The following is a 7500-nucleotide window of genomic DNA, read 5'->3' as shown; positions in this document are numbered from 1 at the left end:
TATATGATCTTATATATATATTTATATATAATATATATATATTATATTTATATATAGCATATATATATGGAGCATATATATATATATATATATATATATATATTATATATGTATATATAATATATATATATATGTGTGTGTGTCTATAAAACAAATATATATATATATATATATATATATATATATTGATAATAAAGTCAGATCTGAATCTTCTACTGTGGGGATAAGCATACCATAAAATCGATTCTGATGTTGTATTCCATTCCAAGCATCAGTTCAATGGAGCATCTGGGAAATTTGTCCTAAATTTTTGCATATCTTAATCAGTAAGGCGATATTAATATCAATGAAAAAATATAGTAAAAAACAAAAACAAGAAATTAATATTGATAGCAATAATACAAATGGATGATAATAAACACAAATAGAAGTGAGAGGAACTGGAATGTAAGCGAACATCATGGAATTCTCCCAAATTGTACAGGGGTCACAAACGCATATGAACTTTGCTTGTCTTTAGAGTCGGTCTGTTGTCGCTCTTACTTCTTTCACCGGTTCAGAAAACTCTTGAGAAACAAAAGGAAGCTTCGTAGAACTAGGAAAGACTTCGTAAATGGGAATATAAGACTGAGTTCTAAGTTCTTCAACGCGTGCCTTTGTGATCTTGTGAATGGAAACGTTGCCAAAAATACTGAAAACGAGTTCCTTATTTTTCTGTAAGTTTGTTTTGGGTGGCTTCCATGGACATATCTTAAGTAAATTTTGTAGATACTGCAGTTTTCCATTTTAGGGAGACCAGCGTCTCAACTCTCCAGCAGAGATACTCCTGACATCCACCCGCGCATGCGCATTCGAGTCCTTTACTCAGACGATTCGTTCATCGGCGCCTTTCGATGTCGCTTTGTCGAATATCTCTTCTCATGCCACTCTAACCTTCTTTCTCCTTCCTCAGCGTCAATAGCAAACAAGGAAAAAATGCGCTGAAGTTTCTTCAGCACAATCGAGTTCTCTTTACAGCGTATAATCAAGGCCACCGAAAATAAATCTGTCTTTCAGTGGTCTCGGTATAATGCTGTATGAGCCGCGGTGGTGGCCTGGCCTGGCCTGGCCTGTAACGTTGCCAGATGCACGATTATGGCTAACTTTAACCTTAAATTAAATAAAAACTACTGATGCTAGAAGGCTGCAATTTAGTATGTTTGATGATTGGAGAGTGGTTGATCAACATACCAATTTGCAGCCCTCTAGCCTCAGTAGTTTTTAAGATCTGAGGGCGGACAGAAAAAGTGCGGACGGACAGACAAAGCCGGCGCAATAGTTTTCTTTTACAGAAAACTAAAACACGTTACTCAAGAACTACTGAGTAGGGATATTTCCCTTTATATGCTTTCTCTTTATATGTGGCGCCTCTCCTCCATGTTTGATTCAGCACTGACTGTTATTTCATTGTAATAACCTAGCCTTTTTTAGTTAAATATGTTTTCCTATGATTCGCTGTTAAAGGCCAATAACATACGACATTCGATTTAGCTTTATGTCCTTTTGGCACGGAATTGAATACAGTAATTTTGAGAATAATTCTGGAGACTTTGATATTTAGATATTACCTCTCGGTTGTTTCTGTAAAGCAGTTTTCTTCTAAGTTGGTCATTTACCATATGAACTTTTTAATTCCATTAATAAAACGAGGATACCATTTGCTCAAACATTTTTACACATTTTTTTCAATTTCTACACAAACATTTTTTTACCATTACTACACAAATATTTAAAAAAAAAATGTTCAACTGATACACAAACACTTTTAACATTCTACACAAACTTTTAACGTTACTACACAAACATTTCTACCATTACTGCACAAAAATTTTTACTCATTCTTTTACCAGTAACACAAACATTTCTACATATCTTTACCATTACTACACAAACATTTCTACCATTACTGCACAAACATTTTTACACATTTTTACCGCTATACACAAGCATTTTTTACACATTTTTACCGCTATACACAAGTATTTTTACTATTACTTTGCAAACATTTTCACCCATTTTTACCATTACTACACAAGCATTTTTACACATATTTACCATTATGCACAAATATTTTTACACACTTTTACCATTACTACACAAACATTTTTACCATTAAAATGCAAACGGTTCTACCATAAACTTCACAAACATTTTTACATGACTACACAAACATTCAAATATATTTACACATTTTTACCATTACCTCACAAACATTTTTACCATGACTACACAAACATTCAAATATATTTACGCATTTTTACCATTACTTCACAAACATTTTTACCATTAATGCACAAACATTTTTTACACATTTTTACCCATACTACAGAAACATTTTTATCATTAGTACAAAAGACGTCCTTCCTGTTTCTTCCTTTCGAATGTATTAGCGAGATAAAACTACATGATGGCCAGGTTACCTGACATTCCAATCGACATTCCAATCAGACATATATATATATATATATATATATATATATATATATATATATATATATATATATATATATATATATATATATATATATATTATATATATATATATATATATATATATATATATATATATATATATATATATATATATATATATATATATATATATATACTTTTCCATCTCGACCTTAAAAGTTTCCCAGAAGTTATTCTGCTCTGTCTTTATCGGATGGTTACTAATTAGCGTATCCTCATAGTTGCATTGATTTTCGTTTCTTGCTTATCACCCTAAGTTTATCTCGCATCTTGCTTGTTAACAAGGTCTGGTTAGATTAGGCCACTAAATTTGTTAGTAAGCTGAGGTTAGACTAGGTCGCTAAATTTATTAGTAAGCTGTGGTTAGATTAGGTCGCTAAATTTGTTAGTAAGCTATGGTTCGATTGGGCCACTAAATTGTTAGCAAGTTCTAGTTAGACTGAGCCACTAACTTTGCTAGCCAGTTATGGTTAGATTAAGCCTCTAAATTTTTCAGTAATTTATGGTTAGACTAAGCTGTTGAATTCATTGGTTAGACTTCTTTAGACTGCACTTCTGAACTGGAGGGCTACTTGATCAATTTTGACCGCTGTCAGTAAATCTCGAAAACATATCTCAGTGGACATTCTCAGAGGAATGGTTCTCTCACGCTTCCTTGATTGGATCGGTTCAAGAACCTAAATAAACCTCAATTTTGAAACGGCCCTTTACATCGGACTTTAAAATATGTATATGTATTTATAACAAGAACAGACTGTATTATTTACAGCCTTCCTGTGCTTTCATATTTCAGTCTAACTGTTGAAAAGTTCTTTGAAGGAATCAACACACTCCTCTCTCTCTCTCTCTCTCTCTCTCTCTCTCTCTCTCTCTCTCCATGCAGACCGAAGTCTCTCTCTCTCTCGAGAGAGAGACCAGAGAGAGAGAGAGAGAGAGAGGTGTTGATTTCTTCAAGGAAAAGGGTAAGAAACAAAGAGAGAGAGAGAGAGAGAGAGAGAGAGAGAGAGAGAGAGAGAGGAGAGAGAGAGAGATCAATACCCTTTTGCCTTAGTTTTCATTACCTGTTTATCGTCTGAATGACTGGATATTTCTTTCAATGAATAAAATCGTGAAAGGCGTCCCAGTATTCAAATTCACTGTCCACAGAAATAAGAATATTAAATTCACATTCATTCAGATTTAAGCGTTCATATAATTCTTGTTTATATACGTACCATAATTTGTGTGCTCTGGTGAGCATTCTCCTTTAAAGATGATACATGTATACGCTCAGCCTATGTATGTATGTATTTATACACACACACACACACAAAACGAAGCTTGAACCCAAATGAGGAACAAATGAAAAACTTGCATTCCGCGGTGGAATTCGATCCTATGAACAGTAGGTTAGGGCGAGGCTAACGCGATCCACTGCTCCACGTTACATATATACATACACATACATATGTATATATATATATATATATATATATATGTGTGTGTGTGTGTGTGTGTGTGTGTGTGTGTGTGTGTAAAGAAACCTGACGCAATTCTTGTTCGTACTCGAGAGGAAATTTTAAGAAAACGTGGAAAACTCTACGGTACTGATTTGCCCCGTTTCACTTACAAACCATTTCATCATATTTCGCGAGATATTTTTATTCAGTGGTATTTTTGCCACGATGCCCACCACACATCTCGTTTGGAAATATGCATAGAACGTACTTAATGTCACCACGGGCTCAGCTGAGGGAATTTCGTAGTTTTGCGCATGCGTGCGGGGAGTCCTGCGTTTGGAAATCCTAAAGAAATTACTTTTCAATAACTTGCAATCATCTCCCTCCAATTGCCACATAGATCAGCCAGAATTATCTTCAAGAAATGTTTGCTTCTTCGTGAAGTTGAAAGACATAAGTCAGGGCAAATGACTTATCTTTTGATGATATCTGTAACGCAGTCTCTAAGAATCTATCTTGTCTTTGAGTTTAATAGAGCCCTCATTCGTTGTTGTAGCTGGGTTAAATGCTGTAGGGTTGGTTTTTATTAAAATTCTAATATAAAGCAGAGCACTTTGGAACTTTAGACAGTGAAAAAGTGGAGTTTGGCCAAGATTGAAGAAATTAAGCTGAATGATAAAAAATACTACAAATACTGTGGGATTTTCATAATCATTCTTCATGTAGCAGCTGTCAGTATAACACGTAAATGCCTCCGCTTACAGTCGCTTGAAAGCAGTGCACCCAGACTTCCCATCAGCTGTCATTCGAAGCCTCGAGAACATTCGAGAACATCCCTGTAAGACATCGGGCTACCCAAGTGACATCCTTGATTTTCAAGGCGATGTTTCATTAGTATGCTTCATCAATATTCGCTAAATTCAAGACAGTCATTTTATTCAGGGTATATCCACAGTTACGTACTCAAGCGTGCGTCACGGAACACTGCGCTGACGTTAACACCATCGCATGAGTAACAATTCAAAGGGCGTTCGTGAGATTCTGCTGAAGGAGGCCGCCCTAAGTAAGCGAGTGTATATATGTATGTAATATGCATAAATACATACTTACATACATACATACATACATACATACATATATATATATATATATATATATATATATATATATATATATATATATATATATATATATTTATTAAACAAACCTTTCAAAGATGAACGAGCAATGAGGCTTACAATTATTTATTCTTATACTGACCAGCCTCGAAACATTCTTTCCAATAAAAAAAATTAACTCTATAACAAAAAAAAAAAAATAAAGATAATCTGAACATGGGAAATGTCAGTCCTCGGATGGGTAACCACTTGAAAACATCAGATTTCACTGGTCTTCTTCATCTGGTGACCGAGGAGGCTCGAATAACTTAATTAGCAAATTTGAGAGATAAACCTGAAAGTAAAAATAAAGCAAAACCACGCATACTACCCTAAAATGGAAGACTGCAATATCTGCAAAAATACAAAACTGAGAAAAGTGGTAGAGACTGCAGTTTTCCCTTGCCTTACTAATGATTTTGCAGATACTGTACACGGGACCTCCTAAATAAAGCATTGAAGAATCATTCTGAAACTGCAGTAACTTGTGTATTAGTGTTTCACGAGCCCAATAGGTGGCACATCTCAGTTTCGAAAGTTTTGCAGATTCTGCAGTTTTCCATTTTAGGGCAGAAAAATTGTAAGCACGTATGCAAATTTAAGGCGTGACTAGAGAAAAAAAAAATCCACTCAATGTAAAATCAACGAGTTGGAAATGTATATATATGTATCCACAAACATGATTTATATTTGGGATTTCAAATTCTCTCCTTGGAATTAGTGACTCAAGCAGAGTAAAAAGTAAGGAATAAAAAGTAAAAGGAATAACGCACACTCCAACACACACCAATGACCCACATTTCAGCCTCTTTCTATTTTATCCACGCACTTGTTCTGCACCTATTCTGCAACATGAAACACACCCAAAAAAAACACGTACGTGTTATAGTCACGAGGTGTGGATGTTGATCTTATAGAAAAAAGGTTTTTTAAAAAAAAGAAGACAAAGGCTAGAAATCTAGAGTATCGCTCCTGACCTCCTTAGGAAAGCGTTTTTCCTCCCCAACATTCAAAGGAACTCTATGTAGCAGAGGACAGATTTTTGCGGATGTAATACGCAATCAAAAGAGTGCCGCAAAAAAAAATGCGACCGTTTTTCTCGCCGCGTATTACGTGACAAGGCGTTCATCTGCCGATGCGTGTGATCGATCGTATCTCTTCTCCCTTATTTATTCAATTTCTTTTCGTCATTCTCTCTCGTCACGTTAACCTTGCTATTAGGTGAATTGAAGCACATGTTAGCGCGTGACTCCGCTTTCTTTAGCCGAGTGTTCCAATGGCACTGTTGCCGACGTTTGGTAGAAAGGAAACTTCTGAGAGATGGTATATTCTGGGTCAGAATTTCCAGTATATGGTAATATAGAAATACCAGTTTATTCAGTCTAAATATTCCCACATTTCAGGAGAAATGAAACTTCAGAAACATCTTTGTATTTTCTGGGTCTAGTATATAGTCAAATACACTAGAATATTTAGGCTATATGAGCCTAGGTATTCCCGCGTCTTTTAGGAGAAATAACACTTCTGCAACAGGTTGGTATTTTCTGGCCTAGAATTTCTAGTATATAGTCAAATGTACTAGAATATTTAGGCTGTATGACCCTAGATATTCCCGCCTCTTTCAGGAGAAATGAAACTTCTGCAATAGGTTGGTATTTTCTGGCTTGGAATTTCCAGCATCCAGTAACAAAAAGGAGGCCTACTGTATAGGCCTAGCTATACCTATCTGTGAGAGAGGTTAATCTCTTTTCCTTTCTGAGTTCAATGTGCTTATCCTCTGAGCAGTTTCTCTAGGTCTACAAGAAGAAATCAAGTCATATAGTCTCCTAATTCTCAATGCCCCGTAGAGGGTTAGTGCCGTCAGTGCACCTCACGTGGTGCACTGCAGGCAGTTCTTAAGGGTCTTTGCAGCGTCCCTTCGGCGCCTAGCTGCAACCCCTTTCGTTCCTTTTACTGTACCTCCGTTCATATTCTCTTTCTTCCATCTAACTTTCCATCCTCTCTAACAGTTATTTCACAGTGCAACTGCGAGGTTTTCCTCCTGTCACATCTTTCAAACCTTACTTCTTTCAATTTTCCTGCCAGTGCTGAATGACCTCATGAGTCCCAGTGCTTGGCCTTTGGCCTAAATTCTATTTTCTATTCTGGTCCAGTCATCAATGACCCATTTTGACGATTACGTTCGACTCCCTTCATCTTTGTAATATCGCCAGTATCTTGTTATTTTTCAGATATTACTTTGGTCAGTGACACAGAGAGATCCTTGACTGCTTATTGGTGTAATTTCCCTAGCCATCACGTACGTGTCAGGATGTTTATTCTCAAAGATAATGAGAGGACGATTGTGAACTGTAGAGTGAACGAGAAAGGAAAGAATTCTCTTCTTTCCTCTG

This window comes from Macrobrachium rosenbergii, chromosome 2 (genome assembly GCF_040412425.1).
Source record: "Macrobrachium rosenbergii isolate ZJJX-2024 chromosome 2, ASM4041242v1, whole genome shotgun sequence".
In the NCBI taxonomy this organism is placed as follows: Eukaryota; Metazoa; Arthropoda; class Malacostraca; order Decapoda; family Palaemonidae; genus Macrobrachium; species Macrobrachium rosenbergii.
The sequence above is the reverse complement of the archived record's forward strand: the minus strand, read 5'-3'. Positions refer to the sequence as shown.